At 40.3% G+C, this 9,220-nt stretch overlaps 1 protein-coding gene across 6 annotated transcripts in view; it reads right to left on the bottom strand.

Moving 5' to 3' along the window:
- Nucleotides 1–8,486, bottom strand: part of fbl (pantothenate kinase 3 fbl) — a 180,330-nt gene extending 171,844 nt beyond the window's left edge. For all 6 annotated transcript variants that reach the window (XM_071665396.1, XM_071665400.1, XM_071665397.1 and 3 more), the window contains exon 1: nt 8,326–8,486. The gene's annotated coding sequence lies outside the window, so the exon portion shown is untranslated. The remainder of the gene's footprint in view (nt 1–8,325) is intronic.
- Nucleotides 8,487–9,220: the final 734 nt, after the last annotated feature.

The following is a 9,220-nucleotide window of genomic DNA, read 5'->3' on the forward strand; positions in this document are numbered from 1 at the left end:
TCGCACCCCCTATCCTGTGACTCACTACCACTTCCATGGTTCCATTCACTGCTAAATCCACTCCCAGATATCTAAAACACTTCACTTTCTCCAATTTTTCTCCATTCAAACTTGCATCCCAACTAACTTGTCCCTCAACTCTAGTCAATCTAATAACCTTGCTCTTATTCACATTTACTTGCAAATTTCTCCTTTCATACACTTTTCCAATCTCAGTCACCAATTTTTGCAGCTTCTCACTTGAATCAGCCACCAGAGCTGTATGATCAGCGAACAACAACTGACTTGCTTCACAAGCCCTCTAATCCCCAACAGACTGCATACCTGACCCTCTCTCCAAAACATCACACACCCCTGCCACAGACTAATCTTCACTGAGAACCAATCACTCTTCTCTCTTCCTACTCGTACACATGCCTTAATTCTTTGGTAAAACCTTTTCACTGCTTCAAGCAGCTTACCTCCAACACCATATACTCTTAAGGCCTTCTATAAAGCATCTCTATCAACCCTATCATATGCCTTCTCCAGATCCATAATATATACAAATCCATCTGATTTCCTAAGTATTTCTCACACATTCTTCAGTGCAAACACCTGATCCACACATCCTTAACCACACCACTTCTGAAACCAAACCGCTCTTCCCCAATCTGATGGCATGTATATGCCTTCACCCTCTCAATCAATACCTTCATATGCAAATATTTCCAAGGAATACTCAACAAATGTATGCCTCTGTAGTTTGAACAGTCACCTTTATCCCCTTTGCCTTTGTACAATGACACTATGCATGTATTCCGCCAATCCTCAGACACTTCACCATGATCCCTACATACAATGAATATCCTTACCAACCAATTAACTAAAGTCACTCCCTTTCTTAATCAACTCCAATGCAATACCATCCATACCAGCCGCCTTGCCAGATTTTATCTTCTGCAAAGCCTTCATTACCTCTTCTCTCGTAACCAAACCATTCTCCCTGACCCTCTCACTTTGCACACCACCCTGACCAAAACACTATCATCAAACACATTCAACAAACCTTTAAAATACTCACTCCATCTCCTTCTCACTTCATCGCTACCTGCTATTACTTCCCCCTTCACCGATGTTCTCATTTGTTCTCATCTTACGCATGTTATTTGCCTCCTTCTAAAACATCTTTTTATTCTCCCTAAAGTTTAATGATACTCTCTCACTCCAACTCTCATTTGCTCTCTTTTTCAACCTTTTCACCTTCGTCTTGACCTCCTGCCACTTTCTTTTATGCATCTCCAAATCATTTGCACTCCTTCCTTGTAGATATCGTCCAAATGCCTCTCTTTCCTCTTTCTTTAAATATTTCACTTCTTCATCCCCCCTCATTATCCTTTCTAATCTGCCAATCTCCAACATTTCTCATGCCACATGCGTCTTTTGCAAAAGCCATCACTGCTTCCCTAAATACATCCCATTCCTCAACCACTCCCCTCACATCATTTGCTCTCACTATTTGACAACATACACTCAATCTCTCTTGCTGCTTCCTCACACAATTCTCCTTTCCAAGCTCACTTACTCTCACCACTCTCTTCTCCCCAAAGTTCTCTCTCCTTTCTTGAAAACCTTTACAAATCTTCACCCTTGCCTCCACAAGATAGTGATCAGACATCCCTCCAGCTGCCCCTCTTAGCACATTAACATCCAAAAGTTTCTCTTTCACATACCTGTCAATTAAAACGTAATCCAATAATGCCCTTAGACCATCTCTCCTACACATATACATATCTTATGTATATCTCTCTATTCAAACCAGGTATTCCCAATCACCAGTCCTTTTCCAGCACACAAATCCATAATCTCTTCACCAATTCCATTCACAACACTGAGTGCCCAATGTACACTTATCATACCCTGAACTGCCACATTACTCATCTTTGCATTTAAATCACCCATCACTAATACTCAGTCTCATGCACCAAAGCTGCTGATACACTCATTCAGCTGCTCCCAAAACACTTGCCTCTCATGATCTTTCTTCTCATGACCAGGGGCATAAGTACCAATAATTACCCATCTTTCTCTATCCACTTTGTTTAACCCACATCAATCTAGAATTTACTTTCTAACACTCTATTACACACTCCCACAACTTCTGCTTCAGGAGTAGTGCTACCCCTTCCTTAGCTCTTGTCCTCTCACCAACCCATGACTTTACTCCAGACTTTTCCAAACCATTCTTCCCCTTTACCCATGAACTTTGTTTCATTCAGAACCAGAACATCCAGGTTTCTTTAGTTAAGCATACTACCTATCTCTCTTCTCATCTTGTTACCTCCACACATTCAGACACCCCAATCCTAGCCTTCGAGGAGGATGAGCACTCCCCTATTGACTCCTTCTGTTTTTCCTTTTAGAAAATGATATACAAGGAGGGGAGGATTTCCAGCCCCCTGCTCCCATCCCCTTTAGTCGCCTTCTACGACATGTGGAAATACATGGGAAGTATTCTTTCTCCCCTATCCCCAGAAATATACATATCAAAATATACACATACACATACAAAGCCATATACAGGAAACAGCATTGCCATCCCCTAAGTAAGAGAGGTAGCGCCAGGAAAACACAAAAAATGCCACATTCATCAACACAGTCTCTAGCTGTCATGTGTAATGTACTGAAACCACAACTCCCTCTCCACATCCAGGCCCCACAAACCATTCTATGGTTTACCCCAGATGTTTCACATGTATGTCCTAGTTCAGTATAAATATACAAACACTAATGTGGCCTGCTGCTGGATACCACATAAAATGACTGCTTGTGGGGAAAGCTGTGCGACAGGGATACCAGCTTTTTTAAAAGTTTCAGCCAGTTTCCGAGATAACTCACAGGAGTGTCTGGTATAATTCAACCATAATGAAAATTACGACAAATGTAAGTTGTCTTGGAAAGTCAGGTGACTTTTTTCAATGGCTCTGTGGTCTATATAATTTTCAACAATCTATATCAACCCCACATTTCCCCTGATCTTAGTCATGCCAGTATCATTTATCTTCATAGGATAAAAGAAACAAATTATAAATTGTGTAGCACAAGTCTGAATCACTTCTACTGAATGTATAGAAATGAAGTAAAATAGGAGGGATAAGCAGAAAGTTTACCATATATATTTTCTTGTGAATCATTTCAACTTCAATAATAATATACAAAAATTATACTATAAATCATCAGGTGCAAAAAATGAGAAAAGCCTGTCATAATGCACAATTCCACATCGTGTCTAAAGAAGAAACTAATAACATGTTTCTAAACACCAAAAAGGTAAAAGTTATTCTAGTACGTGAGGTGATACCTCCATAAGTTCTGTTGACCTCCATAAATGATTTTCAATGTTTTACATTAGTAAATCCTACACTTACCCTCATCTTCATACCCTATTTACTTAAGTTGTCAACTGTCATGGATCAAGAAAAAAGTAAACCTTGCTCTGCCACATTTGTTCACACTCAGTCTCTAGCAGTCATGCATAATGCACCAAAACCACAGCTCCCTATCCACATCCAGGCTCAACAGACCTTTCCATGGTTTATCCCACACATTTCACATGCCCCTGGTTCAGTCCACTGACAGCACAGTGACCCCGGTACACCAAAACGTTCCAATTTACTCTATTCCTTGCATGCCTCTCACCCTCCTATATGCTCAGGCCACGATCACTCAAAATCATTTTCACTCCATCCTTCCACCTCCAATTTGGTCCTCCACTTCTCCTTGTTCCCTCCACCTCTGACACGCATATCCTCTTTATAAGTCTGTTGTGGATGAGAGAGCTTGGGAAGTGAGTCAGTTGTTGTTCATTGATGATACAGCGCTGGTGGCTGATTCATGTGAGAAACTGCAGATGCTGGTGACTGAGTTTGGTAAAGTGTGTGAAAGAAGAAAGTTAAGAGTAAATGAGAAGCAAGGTTATTAGGTACAGAGCAAGGTTATTAGGTACAGTAGGGTTAAGGGTCAAGTCCACTGGGAGGTAAGTTTGAATGGAGAAAAACTGGAGGAAGTAAAGTGTTTTAGATATCTGGGAGTGGATCTGGCAGCGGACGGAACCATGGAAGCGGAAGTGAATCATAGGGTGGGGGAGGGGGCGAAAATCCTGGGAGCCTTGAAGAATGTGTGGAAGTCGAGAACATTATCTCGGAAAGTAAAAATGGGTATGTTTGAAGGAATAGTGGTTCCAACAATGTTGTATGGTTGCGAGGCGTGGGCTATGGATAGAGTTGTGCACAGGAGGGTGGATGTGCTGGAAATGAGATGTTTGAGGACAATGTGTGGTGTGAGGTGGTTTGATCAAGTAAGTAATGTAAGGGTAAGAGAGATGTGTGGAAATAAAAAGAGCATGGTTGAGAGAGCAGAAGAGGGTGTTTTGAAATGGTTTGGGCACATGGAGAGAATGAGTGAGGAAAGATTGACCAAGAGGATATATGTGTCGGAGGTGGAGGGAACGAGGAGAAGTGGGAGACCAAACTGGAGGTGGAAAGATGGAGTGATAAAGATTTTGAGTGATCGGGGCCTGAACATGCAGGAGGGTGAAAGGCGGGCAAGGAATAGAGTGAATTGGATCGATGTGGTATACCGGGGTTGACGTGCTGTCAGTGGATTGAATCAGGGCATGTGAAGCATCTGGGGTAAACCATGGAAAGTTGTGTGGGGCCTGGATGTGGAAAGGGAGCTGTGGTTTCGGGCATTATTGCATGACAGCTAGAGACTGAGTGTGAAGGAATGGGGCCTTTGTTGTCTTTTCCTAGCGCTACCTCGCACGCATGAGGGGGAGGGGGATGGTATTCCATGTGTGGCGAGGTGGCGATGGGAATGAATAAAGGCAGACAGTGTGAATTGTGTGCATGGGTATATATGTATGTGTCTGTGTGTGTATATATATGTGTACATTGAGATGTATAGGTATGTATATTTGCGTGTGTGGACATGTATGTATATACATGTGTATGGGGGTGGGTTGGGCCATTTCTTTCGTCTGTTTCCATGCGCTACCTCGCAAACGCGGGAGACAGCGATAAAGCAAAATAAATAAATAAATAAAAAATCTTTCCTCACTCATTCTCTCCATATGCCCAAACCATTTCAACACACCCTCTTCTGCTCTCTCAACCACATTCTTTTTACAACCACACATATCTCTTACCCTTTCATTAATTACTTGATCAAACCACCTCATACATACATTGTCCTCAAACCTTTCATTTCCAACACATCCACCCTCCTCCGCACAACCCCATGGGAATACCTGATTTAAAAAGAGAGATATACATAAGTATATGTATGTGAATAGGAAAGATGGTTAAAGGGCATTATTGGATTATGTGTTGATTGATAGGCACATAAAAGAGAGACTTTTGGATGTTAATGTGTTGAGAGGGGCAGCTGGAGGGATGTCTGATCATGATCTTGTGGAGGCGAAGGTGAAGATTTGTAGTGGTTTTCAAAAAAGAAGAGAGAATGTTGGAGAGAAGTGACCTTGGAAAGGAGACTTGTGTGAGGAAGTACCAGGAGAAATTGAGTAGAATGGCAAAAGGTGAGTGGGTAGGGAATGGGATGTATTTAGGTAAGCAGTGATGGCATATGCAAAAGATGCATGTGGCATGAGAAAGGTGAGCAGATTAGAAAGGGCAGTGAGTGGTGAGATGAAGAAGTAAAGTTATTGGTGAAAGAGAGAGGCGTTTGGATGATACTCACATGGAAGGAGTGCAAATGACTGGAAGATGTATAAAAGAAAGCAGCAGGAGGTCAAGAGAAATGTGCAAGGGTTGCAAAAGTGGGCAAATGAGAGTTGGGATGAGAGAGTATCGTTCAATTTTAGGGAGAATAAAAAGATGTTTTGGAAGGAAGTAAATAACAAGTCTAAAAGAAAAGAACAAATGGGAACATTGGTGAAGGGGGCAAGTGGGGAAGTAATAAAAGGTAGTGATGAAATGAGGAGATGAGAGAGTATTTTGAAGGGTTGTTGAATGTGTTTGATAACAGAGTTGCAGATATAGGGTGTTTTGGTTGGGGTGGAGTGCAAAGTGAGAGGGTCAGGGAGAATGGTTCGGTTAAGAGAGAAGAGGTGGTGAAAATTTTGCGGAAGATGAAATCCAGCAAGGAAGTGGGTTTGGATGGTTTCGAAGTGGAATTTATATAAAAAAAAGGGGGTGACTGTGTTGCTGATTGGTCAGTAAGAATATTCAGTTTATGTATGGACCATGGTGAAGCGCCTGAGGATTGGCGGAATGCATGCATAGTGCCATTGCACAAAGGCAAAGGGGATAAAGGTAAGAGCTCAAACTACAGAGGCATAAGTTTGTTGAGTGTTCCTGGGAAATCATATGAGAGGGTACTGATTGAGAGGGTGAAGGCAAGTACAGAGTATCAGATTGGGGCAGTGCAGTGTGGTTTCAGAAGTGGTAGAAGATGTGTGGATCAGGTGTTTGCTTTGAAGAATGTGTGTGGGAAATACTTAGCAAAACAGATGGATATGTATGTATCATTTATGATTCTGGAGAAGGCATATGATAGGGATGAGAAAGATGCTTTGTGGAAGGTCTTAAGAGTATGTGGTGTGGGAGGTAAGATGCTAGAAGCAGTAAAAAGTTTTTACCAAGCATGTAAGGCATGTGTACAAGTAGGAAGAGAGGAGAGTGATTGGTTCCCAGTGAATGTTGGTCTGAGGCAGGGGTGTGTGATATCCCCATGGTTATTTAATTTGCTTTTGGATGGAGTGGTTAGGAAGACAAATGCAAGAGTTTTGGAGAGAGGGGTGAGCATGCAGTCTGTTGGGGATGAGAGGGCCTGGGAACTGAGTCAGTTGTTATATGCTGATGAAACAGCACTAGTAGCTGATTCGAGTGAGAAGCTGCAGAAGTTGGTGTCTGAGAAAAAAGTGCATGAAAGGGAGAAAGTTAAGAGTAAATAAGAAAAAGAGCAAGGTTATTAGATTCAGCAGGGTTGAGGGACAAGCCAATTGGGATGTGGGTTTGAATAAAGAAAAACTGGATGGAAGTGAAGTGTTTTAGATAACTGGGAGTGGACTTAGCAGTGAATGGATCCATGGAAGCAGAAGTGAATCAGAGGATGGGTAGGGGGAAAAGGTTCTGGGAGCAATGAAGAATGTGTGGAAGGAGAGAACGTTATCTTGGAGAGCAAAAATGGGTATGTCTGAAGGAATAGTAATTCCAACATATATCTATATCTATTTATTATACATAATTGGTTTATTATCTTAAAATTTAGTATTCTGTAGCAATAAAGGGGATTTTCTAGGATTTAAAGTTTACATCAGTTCGACTCTGGGGATATCAATTCCATGTTAAGAAGAAAGCAACATGTAATGAAACTTATCATATACAGTGGGAGTATCATTAACTTGCAAGAAGTAGTGAGGGAGCTAGATGACTATAATAAGGAAAAGAAGACGGAAAGGGAGCAACAGGAACAAGACAGAACCTACCCTTCTTCACAACAGTCATCCAGTCATTCTCAACTTCTAAAGTTCACTGAGAGTGTTTAAGCAATTATTCTCTTTTCATACAACAAAGATGGGGGTACCAGAAAAAGAATAAATATTTCAGAAGAAGCCCTTTGATCAGTAAATGTATCATTGCTAAGCTAGGAACAAAATAGTATTATCTATGCCAATACATAATCATTCTATTACATGATACTGTATGACATATTTTTCTTTTATCAATATACTATATTAAAAAACCGGGCAGTCTTAAACTCCACTATTACTGCAAAACATAAGAAAGCTGTGTGTTTTGACTGTAAACATTATTTCTAAATAAGAGATCACATGAGAAATTAATCTTCCTCATTCTACCTGTTTGTTCATGTATATACCAAATTCTTACAAGAGAATGGTTACAACCATATGGCTACTAATCTGGTAAGTACTTAGTTCTACCGAGTATTTACTAATCAGCCTAATATCACAGGTCGATATATTTATATATATATATACATATATATATATATATATATATATATATATATATATATATATATATATATAATTTTGTAAATGATTTAATACTATCGAACATAATACAATATTAAGATTTTCAAGAGCCACTAACATGAGGTATGCTATATTATTACTATATTATTTGCCTTGATGATTACGCAAGCACTGCTGACACAGGACGATAGTTGCACCTGTGGTTCTCACTTGCCTTCTTCCATTTTCAATGAATTATGCTTTTGCATGGAACCAAGTTTTCTTACACTCTTATCTCGCCGTCGTGAAGAGATACTAAGAAAATAACAGAAACCGGTTTCCATACTCACACAGCTGACTCAAACAATTATAAAATTCCAGTTCTGATAATGAAAACAGGAGGATATGATAAGAACAGTGATGGCGGCTGTTATAGGTAAACCTTCTAGCCCGAGGATCAGCCGAGTGCCACCAGCTGGTGCTGGCAAGAAACGGCTGATCGTACGCTCCCAAGCTGGCCAACCCTACACTTTAAACATAGTACCTTAATTATAATTCTAAATTTATTCTTTTTGATTATATGGAACGTATACTGATAAAAAGAAATACGGAAAAAAAAATGTTTGTACTAATAGCTGCTGATTAGCAATTCATGAAATCATCTGATTAATTCTCATTTGAGAATGTAGGGCATTCTGATTTATGACGTCATCATTTGTTTTGATGGGAAGGTGTCTCTCATTGGCCCAGCGGCATCACGTGATAACTACCTTCTGGCCACTGATAATCTTCTTCTACTTCGATCTTATCCGTATGTCCGGCAATCTCTTAGATATGTAATCTACACGCCCTGAACTCAGAACATAATAGTAATTAGACTATTTTGCTTTCCATGTTTTATGTAATTAGGGCAGTTATTGGTAAATGTATCGAGGGTATGTGATCGATCGACTATATACTATATCCATAAGTTGTAATAATGGGTCAAGCACGATAGGTGATCGGTGAATATAAACGGAAATATATAGTTTCTTTGTTTATTGTCTGCATGTAATGTTAAGCACATAATGCTTTAGGCTCATTACCTGTATGGTTCAAGGCCCTCGATCTCAAGCTATGACCAATAACTGAAAATCTTAAACCTTAAGTTATTCATTTCTAAGATCATACTTACCCTCACCACATTCACGTTAGCGGATGGTTGGTTGATTGGTCAACTCAGGGACTGCCCTTCCTATACGCTCA

Source organism: Panulirus ornatus, chromosome 10 (assembly GCF_036320965.1).
Source record: "Panulirus ornatus isolate Po-2019 chromosome 10, ASM3632096v1, whole genome shotgun sequence".
Taxonomy (NCBI): domain Eukaryota; kingdom Metazoa; phylum Arthropoda; class Malacostraca; order Decapoda; family Palinuridae; genus Panulirus; species Panulirus ornatus.